The sequence below is a fragment of the Canis lupus genome, chromosome 24 (genome assembly GCF_048164855.1).
Source record: "Canis lupus baileyi chromosome 24, mCanLup2.hap1, whole genome shotgun sequence".
In the NCBI taxonomy this organism is placed as follows: Eukaryota; Metazoa; Chordata; class Mammalia; order Carnivora; family Canidae; genus Canis; species Canis lupus.
In genome coordinates, this window is record NC_132861.1 from 2,558,450 (window position 1) to 2,569,551 (window position 11,102).

The 11,102-nt window shown below is 50.4% G+C and overlaps 1 long non-coding RNA gene across 1 annotated transcript; it reads right to left on the minus strand.

Moving 5' to 3' along the window:
* Window positions 1–3,779: 3,779 nt before the first annotated feature.
* LOC140616607 (uncharacterized) lies at window positions 3,780–10,746 on the minus strand. The gene is made up of 4 exons (XR_012017012.1): window positions 10,308–10,746; window positions 6,044–6,374; window positions 4,397–4,611; window positions 3,780–3,843 (listed from the first exon to the last, which is right to left on the minus strand). It is a non-coding gene; the product is annotated as an uncharacterized lncRNA (long non-coding RNA).
* Window positions 10,747–11,102: the final 356 nt, after the last annotated feature.

Here is an 11,102-nt window from a genome sequence, read left to right on the forward strand (position 1 = left end):
GAAGCAAAAGCTGAAGAGGAAGAGAGCTAAGGCAGAGGTTCTTCGTGCAAAATGAAGAAGCTAGGAAATAAAAGGTGACCACATTCTCTGTCAGCTATATTGTCAATTCCATAGTTTTTAGTTCTCAGATTCCCTAAACAAACAAACAAACAAGTCTGATAACAGAATCATTCCAGCAATTTCCTTGTGTTGTCTTAGGCCAGCCTTACAATTTCCTTTTCAGTCGAACGTGTGCCTTCTGAGATGACCACTGGGGAATTTGAAACATAGACTAAGTTTCTCCCGAATGGCATACAGGGTGAAACAGAGGGCAGTGACATTGGGGGCCATGGTGGTGGGGGAAGAAGTCATGTATGTGAGACGTAGAAGAGGCCCTTAGGTATTTATGGTTGAGGCAGAAGGCAATGTGGGGCTCCTGACAGGTGAGCCCAGTGGATTTGGGGTGAAAGGACATCCCCAATCTTTTTTTAAAAAGATTTTTATTTATTTATTTATTAATGAGAGACACAGAGAGAAGCAGAGACATAGGCAGATGGAGAAGTGGGCTCCCTACAGGAAGCCCTCTGCGGAACTGGATCCCCAGGACCCGGGGATCACGCCCTGCACCAAAGGTAGATGCTCAGCCACTGAGCCACCTAGGCGTTCCAGGCATCCCCAGTCTTGATGAGGAACATTTTCTATAGAGGGATGAGGAAGCAGGGGATGCATCCTTTGGGTTATTAATTATAACTGGAGTTCTGAGCTCTGGTTCTCCCCTGCTTCGTGCTGATTTGAGAGAATTGTAGCACAGCTATCTGGTTGATCAGGCTCCTGGGGCTGTGGAAGACACAGTTTCACCCAGGAGGGTGAGTGACGGGTGTGGTTACTAACAGCATCCTTAATGTATCTGTTCCAGTCAGTGCCAAATGAGAGTAAGCAGGAGCTGAGAGGTTCTTTGCCAGTGTCAGGGTGAGTAGGGTGGTGGTTGGGAGAAGATATGGCAAACCTTGTGTTTGAGCAACAGCAGGTGCACCTGGGCTGTGCTCTAAGCTATCTGTGGTCGGGCTGGTCTCATCTAGGCAAGCAGCCAGGAGAGGTGCTAGTGAGACTGGTGGGAGGATGATGCTTCTCTGCGATGAGGCACAGGGACACCTTCCTTCATGAGCTGCCTCGCATGCGGACACAGGTGAAGGTGTGCCTTGAGAGATCACAGTCACTAATCCACCGTACTGTTGGACCTTCCCCCACTGATTCTGTTAGGCGGAAATCCCCATGTTAATTATCTCACCCACTGGGTCTCAAGCCTGAATCTTCATCAAAATCACCTTGAGTGTTAAGACCCAGTCTGCTGGGTCCCACCCCCAGACTTTCTGATTTACTGAGTCTAGTGTATGGCCTGAGAATGTGCATTTCTAACACGCTCAGGAGCATGTTAGATGGTGTTGATGCTGTTGTCGATCACATTTGGAAGATCACTGCTCCAGACCTCATTTTCTCAAAGTGCCCAGGGAGCATTCTTGCATTTTTGGGGGGTTGAGAAGGCATTGAACCTGGTGAGCAACCCAGAAGACAAAACCTATTAAAGATCCCAAAGTAAACCCACTGAGGGATGCTGGGGGAAGTGGGGCAGAGGGTAAGCCTTGAGGCCTACAATTTGCCTGGGGCAGAATATGTAACATACTAGTTTTTTTTAAAAACCTTCTCTCTGGTATGCTGTGACAAGGTGATTTCTTTTTGTATGTCATGTGGGGAGATTTCCCGTGGTTTCTGGGACAGACTTTGCACTAAGAAAAGAAGATATGACAGCAAAGAAATCTGCCTTTCATACCCACCCACTGCACTGAGACAGTAGAGGTATTTTTAGAAAATGAGGGGATATTTGCATAGTATCTACAAGGTGCTGGGCACTGTGATAAGTCCTCTGCACACATCACTTATTGCAATTTAAAAAATGTGCAAGGTCTGTACTATTTTCATTTTATAAATGAGTAAACTGAGGTTCGGCAGCATTAAGAAACATACCCAGAATCACAAAGCTAGAAATGGGCAGAGATACGACTTAAAAATATGTACCCCTCTTGTTCCAAATCTGTGTTCTCTTGATTCACTGTTGGAAATGCAGAGATCTCTATAAAAACGTGCAGTTTGAAGAAAACTGAAATAGGACTTAAGTTAAAAACAAGGTGATAGGGCAGCCCCGGGGGCGCAGCGGTTCAGCGCCGCCTGCAGCCCGGGGCGCGATCCTGGAGACCCGGGGTCGAGTCCCACGTCGGGCTCCCTGCGTGGAGCCTGCTTCGCCCTCTGCCCGTGTCTCTGCCTCTCTCTCGTTCTCCCTGAATGAATAAATAAGTAAATCTTAAAAAAAAAAAAAAAAAAAAGCAAAAACAAAGTGATAATGTTCAGGACTAAGAAGGTATTGGCATGAATGAGTGGGAATTCTACCTAAAGGGTTAAAGAGGGTAACGCGTGCTTAATCAGGACCCTTAGAGATGCCTACGTTGTTCCCACTGGTTATTCTAAGGTGTCTTCTCTCTGTCCACTTTTTCCTCAGGTGAGCAAGAGTTTAAGGAAACTCCAATAAGATGCAGGGGACATACCTGAGGAATTTTTTTTTAAGATTTTTTTTTTTTATTCATGAGAGACACAGAGAGGCAGAGACATAGGCGGAGGGAGACGCAGGCTCCATACAGGGAGCCCGATGCGGGCCTCGACCCCAAGGACCCCAGGACCCAGGACCGTGCCCTGAGCCGAAGGCAGCCGCTCAGCCGCTGAGCCCCCGGGCGCCCCCACGGGGATGTGCTCGGAGGCCTTGGGGCAGCGCGGGGCGCATGGGCGGAGCTCGGTCACGCTCCGCAGCCCCGCAGCCCCGCAGCCCCGCAGCCCCGCAGCCCCGCAGCCCGCACCCCGCGCCCGCCTGCAGGGGGGCAAGACGCCGATCAGCGGGCACCAGCAGCAGGGGCCAGCGTCCAAGAGGAGGGTGGCTGCTTTCATCCTGGAAATCACCTGAAAAGTGTGGGTTCGGCCTCGGAAGGCAAACACGGCCTCACTGAGGGGAGTCCGCTGGAGGAACTGGGGTCAGGCGAGGGGTGGGGCCGGGTGGGACAGGGCCCGGCCTGCGCGGGGGGCTCGCGGGCCTGCGTGCCGAGGCGGGCTCTCCCTGCCGGCCCCGAAGGCCCTGGGGGCTCATCGCCCTGAGATCCGAGCTCTCTGATTAGACCCCGGACCCCGGACCGGCCCGAGAGACGCCGGGTGGCGAGTCGGCGCTCCTGCCCGTGCCGCAGAGGCGGCGGCCTCGATGCCCCGAGGCCGGGCACGCGCGACAGGCGGGCGGAGAGGACAGGGGGCGGGCTGTGGAGGCGAAGGGGCCGCGGGAAGGGCTGGCGCGGCCCGGAAGTGGCCCCGGCTTCCGGCTTCCGGCTTCCGGCTTCCGGCAGCAGTGCGGGGCCTGGTAACGAGCAGGCGCCCGCAGAGCCGCGGGCCGCGCCGGCTGTGGTGCCGGGGCGGAGCCGTCTCGGGACGTCGGGTTCCTGTCCGCCCCCGCGGGAGGTGCTGACGGCCGGGGCGGCCCTGCCGCGACTCTCCAAGACTGGCCCTTCGGCCTCCTTCACGTCCCGCGACCACGCGGTGCAGGACTGTTGGCACAGCCCGCAGAGGCCCCGCCCGATGACGGCCTCGCCTTCCCTGATCTCCGAGAGCGGAAGCGAGCGGCCTGGAGAGCTGTGGCGCCTGTGGCGGCGGGCGGCGGGCGGCGGGGAGGAGGCCGGGAGGAGGCCGGAGCTTCCGGTGCCCTCTGGGCATCCCCGTGCTTCTGTGCAGCCTCGACCGAGCCGACGTCCCGCCGTGCCCCAAGCGGTGAGCCCAGTCCTGCGAATGAACGCGGGAGGGGAGTGAGACGCAAGAGCCGGCAGGTCGACCCAAGCAGGCACTTAGCTCAGCGACCGAGACTTCGAGGTGCCGCGTGCCCCCCCGCCCGCTGGCCAGGACAGTCCCAGCGGAGCGAGTCTCCGGAGTGGAGAGGACGTTAGCGACGGAAGGAGGTCTGGGCGGGGAGAGCGGGGTGCCGAGGTGCGCCTGCTGGGGCGCCACTTGGAAACGAGTTGTTAACAGGGACCCAGAGTCTGTGCCGAGGAGGAGTCGGGGACGGCTGTGCTTCCCTTGGGAACCGGGAAGGAGGCAGAGGACGCAGGGTTCAGGACAGTGGGCTGGATGTTAAGAGAACTGTGCAGATCTTGTTGAAGTAGAACCACTGGGTCCCCATCGAAACCTTCTCGCAGGACGAACAGAAACTATGGCTCGAGGGGCCTCTGCCTAGAGAACACCCTGGACCGTTTCTGCCCCCCACGCCCCTGCCCTTTGTCCCCCCCTCCCCCCCCCCCTCTGGACTGAGAAAATGCTCTGCCAGCCAATCTCACACTACCTGGTTCCTTCAGCTCCATATAAAGTTGTCTTTAGCGTAACCGTGGGCATCTTGGGAACACGTTTGATGACTGGAGTGCCGGGCGTCCTGCTGCTTCTTTGTCCACTGACACACGGCAGCGATTTCTCTTGTCTGTGTGCTGTGGTCTTCCCAAACTCCTCACTGGCATTGCGATCAGAGACCATTCGCAATCAAGTTGGGTCACTGTTTATTAGCTTTAAGAGAAGGTGGTAGGTTAGCCATCCTGGTGTGTTAGGGGAGGAGCAAAGAATGGGGACTTCATTAGGCTCATTTGATGAATTCCTTTTAGGTTTTGCATCCCCTCCGACTATATGTTTGTTCCACAAACACACTCTGAACATCAGTTTTATGCAATGCATTGTTCTGGGTTCTTAGGCCTCGAAAGGTGAAAGCTACCCCAGCAACTCCATTCTTTTTTTCTGCAGCTGGGTTTCCAGGTAGCATTCAGGGAGCTTAACATCTAGTAATGGACAACAGGGCATTTTGCTGAATAACCATAGCGTAAAGCAGAATCTGGTAAGTACACAAAGAGGTGTCTACATTTAAATGCTTGGGAGTTCATAGGAGGAGAGAGTTACTATGCATGTTGAAATTGTATTCAAGGACAAGTTGTACTGAGAGAAAATAAATAACCTATTCACTTCATAGTAATATCATAAATAAAATATTATTGACATAGTGGGCAATACTATTTAGGCGTTGCAGAAAAGTCTCATGTATAAATAACTAGGGGTTTATGGAACCACAGGACCTAGAATATTAGCAGCACTGCAGGCAAGCTCAAAAGACATCCAGTTCAATCTCCTTATTTTGTGACTTTACAAACAGATGTCCAGATAGTTTAAGTCAATTGTCCAAGATCAGAGAGCTAGCTTGTGGCCAAGGCAGGAGCAGAGCCCAGGGCTACTTACCAGCTGTTCACACTGGAGTGGTGACATCAGCCCCTGTCCTGGCTCTGCTGAACAACTCCCCTAAAAGACACTCATCCTGTTTGGGAGATTTATATCCTGATCCAGCTTTCTTAAAAGAATGCCATTAAAGCTTTTTGTCATGAATGAAATGAATGTGGGCTGGAGTATGTGTTGCTTCTATAATTATGTTAAAGAAAATATTGAGAAGTTTCAAGCAAAGCTCTGACTGCCTTGTCCCCCCAACCCCCACCTTCACATCAGGTCTCACCTCTGCAGTGTGCCCAGCCCCTGCCCCACCTTCTCAGGGATCTGCTCCCCAACTCTGCAGCCATGTGTCCCCTGCTCATGTGACCCCAGAAGGCAAAGTCAGCTGGTCCGGTTTGTTCTGTCTCTGTCAGTCTCTGTGTCTGTCAGCCAATCTGCCTGTTTGTCCCTCTCTCTCTCTTGGTCAGTGTCTCCTTCACTTGTCTTCTTGTCTGTCCTCCTTTCTCAGTTCTGCTCTCTCACTCTTAGGGAATGCACCATTTTTCTCCCATTACATTTTTACTTCTCTCCTCACTTAATTTCCAGTTTTGGCTCTCTCAAAGAGCTTTAAAAACGAAAGTCAGCCTTGGCCCCAACTCTACATCCTGCCTGCATTGCTGAGCCTCTTCTGTCTCCCTGTTGCTGGTTCACTCTTCCCACAGACCCCGGCTCCTGGCCCCCTGCACTGTACCTGATTGTCTCCATCCACCTCTTGTCCCCTGGCTGGGCAGTGGGGTGTTTCTTCTGGGCCAGTTGTACCAGACCAGTTATTTGTACACAGCAGGGCCATCTGCAGTTGTCCTTAAATTATGATTTATGAGGGATGTTCATGGCTCGGCTTCTTTGGGATCCACTTTGTCAGTCACTTCATCAGAACTCTGTCTGGTAAATTGCCTCTTCTTTCATGATGCCAGCTGTGAGTGACTGTGTCCTCCTCTAACCTTGAGCCCATTGGTTCCTCCTGCGGCACTTCTTCAACTCTGGCTTGGGCCGTGGTGATGTCTGCCCATTCCTTTCTGGCACTAGAATGGAAGCGACCATAGGATAGGAATAAACATGGGAAGGAACCGAGCATCTTAATAAGGCTCTGCACAGTGTCTGGCACACAGATGGCCCAGAATAAAAGATTCTGGCATTGTTTCAGTTGGGCTAATCTGAAAAACTTGCAGGGCTCCTTTTGCAGGTAAAAATCTACTTGGAGGAATAGGGTACAGGTATATGAAAAGTTTATCTTTATGAAATTGAATGGTAAGAACTGTGATGCTACCACCACTGCCATCATTTATAGAACCTTTCTGCCAGCCACCATTCTAAAGCACTATATATATCCTTTATCTGCTTTAATCCTAGCAACCCTTCTAAGGTAGGTACTACTATCTCCTTTTCACACATAAAGAAGTGGAGTCTTAGAGATTGAGGAAGTCACCCATGTTCACAGAGCTGGTAAGTGAAATTAGGTTTTCAACCCAAGGATGTCAAATCTGGTCTACACTGTGGGCATGCCTTGGTAGAATGATGGAGTGAACTTCCTAACTTCTCATTTAACCAACACATAAGAGCGCAAGGTCTCTTTTGAAGCCATTTTGTTTCTAGATCTCTTGTTTATTTTCCTCCTTGGTCTACTCCATGGCATTACCACATAGCTGGTAGTACGCATTTTTTTCTTATTCCAGATTTTCCTTCCAAAACACATCGTTAATTGCCTTGCTTCTAAAGCTAATGTCATACCCTTTGATCCTGCATTGGAATTGTCATTAAAACGTCTCTTGGACTCCTTCCCCATGACATTCTGGTAGGGGTTCTTGCAGCATAATTCCACTTGCTGATGTTTTCCCTTGCATTGCATTTGGATGATGAATGGTCTCCTGATGCTCCTAGAATCTGCCTTCTTGCCCTTAGACACTGTCTGCATGAATGGGTCTTCTTTTTCCTTTCTAATGGCCCTGCTTGCCATCTGGAATGGTCTGGGCTCAAAAGCACTTGCAGGCAAAGCAGCTCTGGAAATTTCATTTTGCCTCCATCCCATTGCCCTTCCTTCTCACCTTCTTCACTCTGGCTCCTCCATTCTTTGGGTCTTCTTGTGCTCCCGTGCAGCCTCTGCTGTGCAGAATGGCCCCCATTCTCCAGCTGGTCCTCAGGACCAGTGAAACCTTGTCCAGTCTTTCTTCCTTTTCTTCAAGGCTTCCTCTGAAATTTCCATCACTAGACCTGTATGTTATGCTGTGTGGTTACAGGGATGGATAACATAGTCCTAGAAATCTTAAAAATATAAATAGACTTTATATTTTTAGAGAAGTTTTAGGTTCATGGCAGAGTACCCATATATCCCTGGACCGCACCCATGCACAGCTTGCTTACCCTCGCTATTCCCCATCAGAGTGGCACACTTGTTATAATTGATGAACCTAGATGGACACATTGTAACCACCTGAAGGCTGTAGTTTGCATTAGGGTTCTCTTGCTCGTGTACATTCTGTGGGTTTGGACAAATGTATAATGACACGTATCCACCATTGCAGTATCATTCAGAACAGTTAACTGCCTTAAAAATCCTCTGTGTTTCAGAGGAGGCTGGAACATAAATAATCACACTACAATTTTGACAGTATTGAAGTAGAGATGTGAAAAAAGAGTGTCCGGGCACAGAAGGGGGGGGCAGCTAACACACAGAAGTCTGGGGTGGGGATCAGGTAAAAAAAATTTTGAGAATAGGAGTCTTGTGAGAATAAAACTCTTGTACCCTGTCTTGGGGCTGAGGGGCCAAGCTGAGCAGAGGCACACAGGCATGAGTACCTGGGCATGTTTGAGGTAACACAGAATGTGGTATATTGATGGTGGTTAAGAGTGAGAACTCTACAATTCCATATGTGGAAATGTGATTCTGACCTCAGCATCATGCTTGCTTTGTGATCTTGGTCACATGACTGAGCCTCTGTCACTTCATCTGTGAAAGGGGATGATAATAGTGCTTTTTTGTAGAGCTGTTCTGGGCATTCAGTGGATGCATTTAATTAGCCCAGGGCCTGGCCTCAGTTTGTGGATCTGAATGTCAGCCAGTGGTGTTGAAGCAGAGAGGATGCTGGGAATGGTGTTCAAAAGGCAGATTGTAAAGTCTCTGGCACCATAGGAAGGAGTTTGGACTCCTTCTCTAAATCAGTGACTTTCAGTCTTGAGGGCACGCAAGAAACACCCAAGACTTTGTTAAAATGCAGATTTCGTAGTGCTTTCTCCAAAAATTGTTTCAACTGGTCTTGGCCAGGGCCCAGAAATCTGCATTTTTAATGGCTCTGATGTGAAGGGTCCAGATCACACTCTGGACTGGGTCATTGGGAGATCAGAATGCTTCTTGTACTATCTTTAGTACAAAACAAACCAAGAATTGACAGATGCCGAGACTGCAGAGAGATTTGGGACTTTGTTATGGTCAGGCAGCAGATCTGTCAATGGAGCCAGAGCCAAACCCCAGGCAGGCTTCTGGACTCTGAGCCCAGGCTTTTTCTTCTTTCTTCAGACAGCATCCGCCCAGTGCCGAATGAAAGCCCAACCAAACCCCTGGCTGCTGCTGGGCTTCAGGTCTGGATGGAACAGCTTGTGTGCCCTGGCAGGCTCAGATTCCATGAGGGACTGCACTGTCAGTCAGCATGTGTGATCAGCACACCTGTAGTCAGCACTGCCATTCTGGTCCCAGCTGCCCTCCCCCTGACTACTCTATAGATGAAGAGAAAAACACTTCTAAATGTCCAGGTCCTGGAATCTGACTCCTCATAGCTCTGGCAGCACAGATTCTCAGAAAGTGGAGACCAGGAATCCATTTTGGGGAGGGCTTTATGCAAAAGAGCACAAAGTCCTCGGGGGCGGGGGTTGTCTCATGAGGTGCTTCATTCTGGATGTTGGGGGTACTCTCCGGTCTGCTTGACCTTCAGGGAGGACTATGTTTTATTTCCTTGTGTCCTGCCTGCCCTCTCCTGGTTCTTAATAACTGTAAGAAATTATCACCATCTTTCATATGAGGGGTTCCCTCCTTTTGGTAGCCAGGACAAGTTCTCTGAGCTCCCTGGCTAACTCTCATTATCACCAGGCTTACACCCTGCCCCCACCTTCTCCAAGAGGATCCTGAAGACATTAATTGAGGTTGGTATGCCCCTGGTCATAGAAAGCTGTCCGTAAATCCTGTAGCAGGAGTCCCTACTCTGGTTTCCAGTTTATTCTTAAATCCTCCAAATCAGCCAGCTCCTCATTTTCAAACACAAAAGCTTTGAGTGCTTGAGTAGCCAGGACCTCTTTTTACTTTTTGGCTTTTCCTGGCAGAAATATTTGAGAGCAAATTTATGGAATTGGCTAGATGTTCTCTCTGCACCCTTCCCACCAGTGCCTTTTGGTGTGTATGGGGGACAAGGAGTAAAACCCCATATTAAGTGGCCATGAGGAACCTGAGAAAGGACCAGCTGCTCTGGCCCCAAGTAATGGACAGAGCTTATAAACTAAGTGCTGAGGCAACTGTGAATGCCCTGGCCTCAGAGACCTGTTGATGCTGAGCCTGGGGCTGACACAGGCCCTTGTTGGGGCCAGTTACCATAGCCCCAACAGAAGCTTAACAAGAAGCTTAAAGCTTCTTGGATGCTCAAGGCTTTGCAGAAATGGTACATTAAGTTCCCCAATCCCACTGTGGCCACAAAAGCATAGGCCCAGCCATTTCTGCACTTTTCCAGAGGGACTTGAGAGAGCAGAGGGTCCAGAGGGCTGCTTCTGTTAACTTTGATGGTGACTGGGGTGCCCCAGGAGCAATTGACTCTCCCACACCTCAACCTCCCCCGCCCCCCCGGCCAAATCATTTCTGTTCTCAGGCTGACGCTAAACAAAGCAACCTGGTTCTTTAGATGCATTATCTCAAATCATAACCAGCTGGGGAGCTGTTCACCCAATCCCATTTTACGTACAAAGACTAAATGATTGACCTGGGCAACTGCACAGTTGAGGTTTAGCCTCAGATTGGCGTGAATCCCTTGCTGGTGATGTCCCTCTGCCCAGGATCCCACATTGTGTCATGTCCCCTGGAAGTAGTCAGGTCATTATCCCTGGTGACAAGGAGGTTGCTTGGTAACCTAAACCAGTGGAAAAGCATGAACTGTAGCTTGACAGATTACTCAGGATAAATTGGTCCCAGTCCTGGGCATGTGCCGTTCTGGACATTCCCAGAACTCATGGAATTACTTGGAAAAGAAGGCGGTGGTTATAGGGAATTAGAGCCAAAAGAGAGAGAAAGTGCTGGAACTATATGTTGACAAGAGTTTGTCTAATTAAATATGTAGGTTTTAAATTACACTTGCCTCGTGATTCCACGCCTGCTGCCACCACCACGAGAGGCTTCAGTGCCAGCAGCTCAGTTTCCCTAGCTGTTCACATGCCGGGGAGGGCAGCGCTTGGAGGCACTCACCAGGGGCCAGGGCGCTTGAGAGCGGAGTGAACTTACCTTCAATGATCTAGCATGGGGACTTAGAGTCAACATTATTATTATCATAGGTCACTACTTTTGACTCCTGTTTTGATGGCTGATGTTGGCTGTGATTCCCAGAGAACACCTGTCGCGTCATCCTCCTCAGATATCTTCAAGTACATGCTCAATGCCAACCACGTTATGGGTGGGATTAAGGAGTGGGCACTGATTAGATCCGCAGTCTCCAACCCTGATGCACAGCAGAATCTCTGGGAGAACAAACAAACCCTGAACAGTCCATGAACAGACAGAGTCG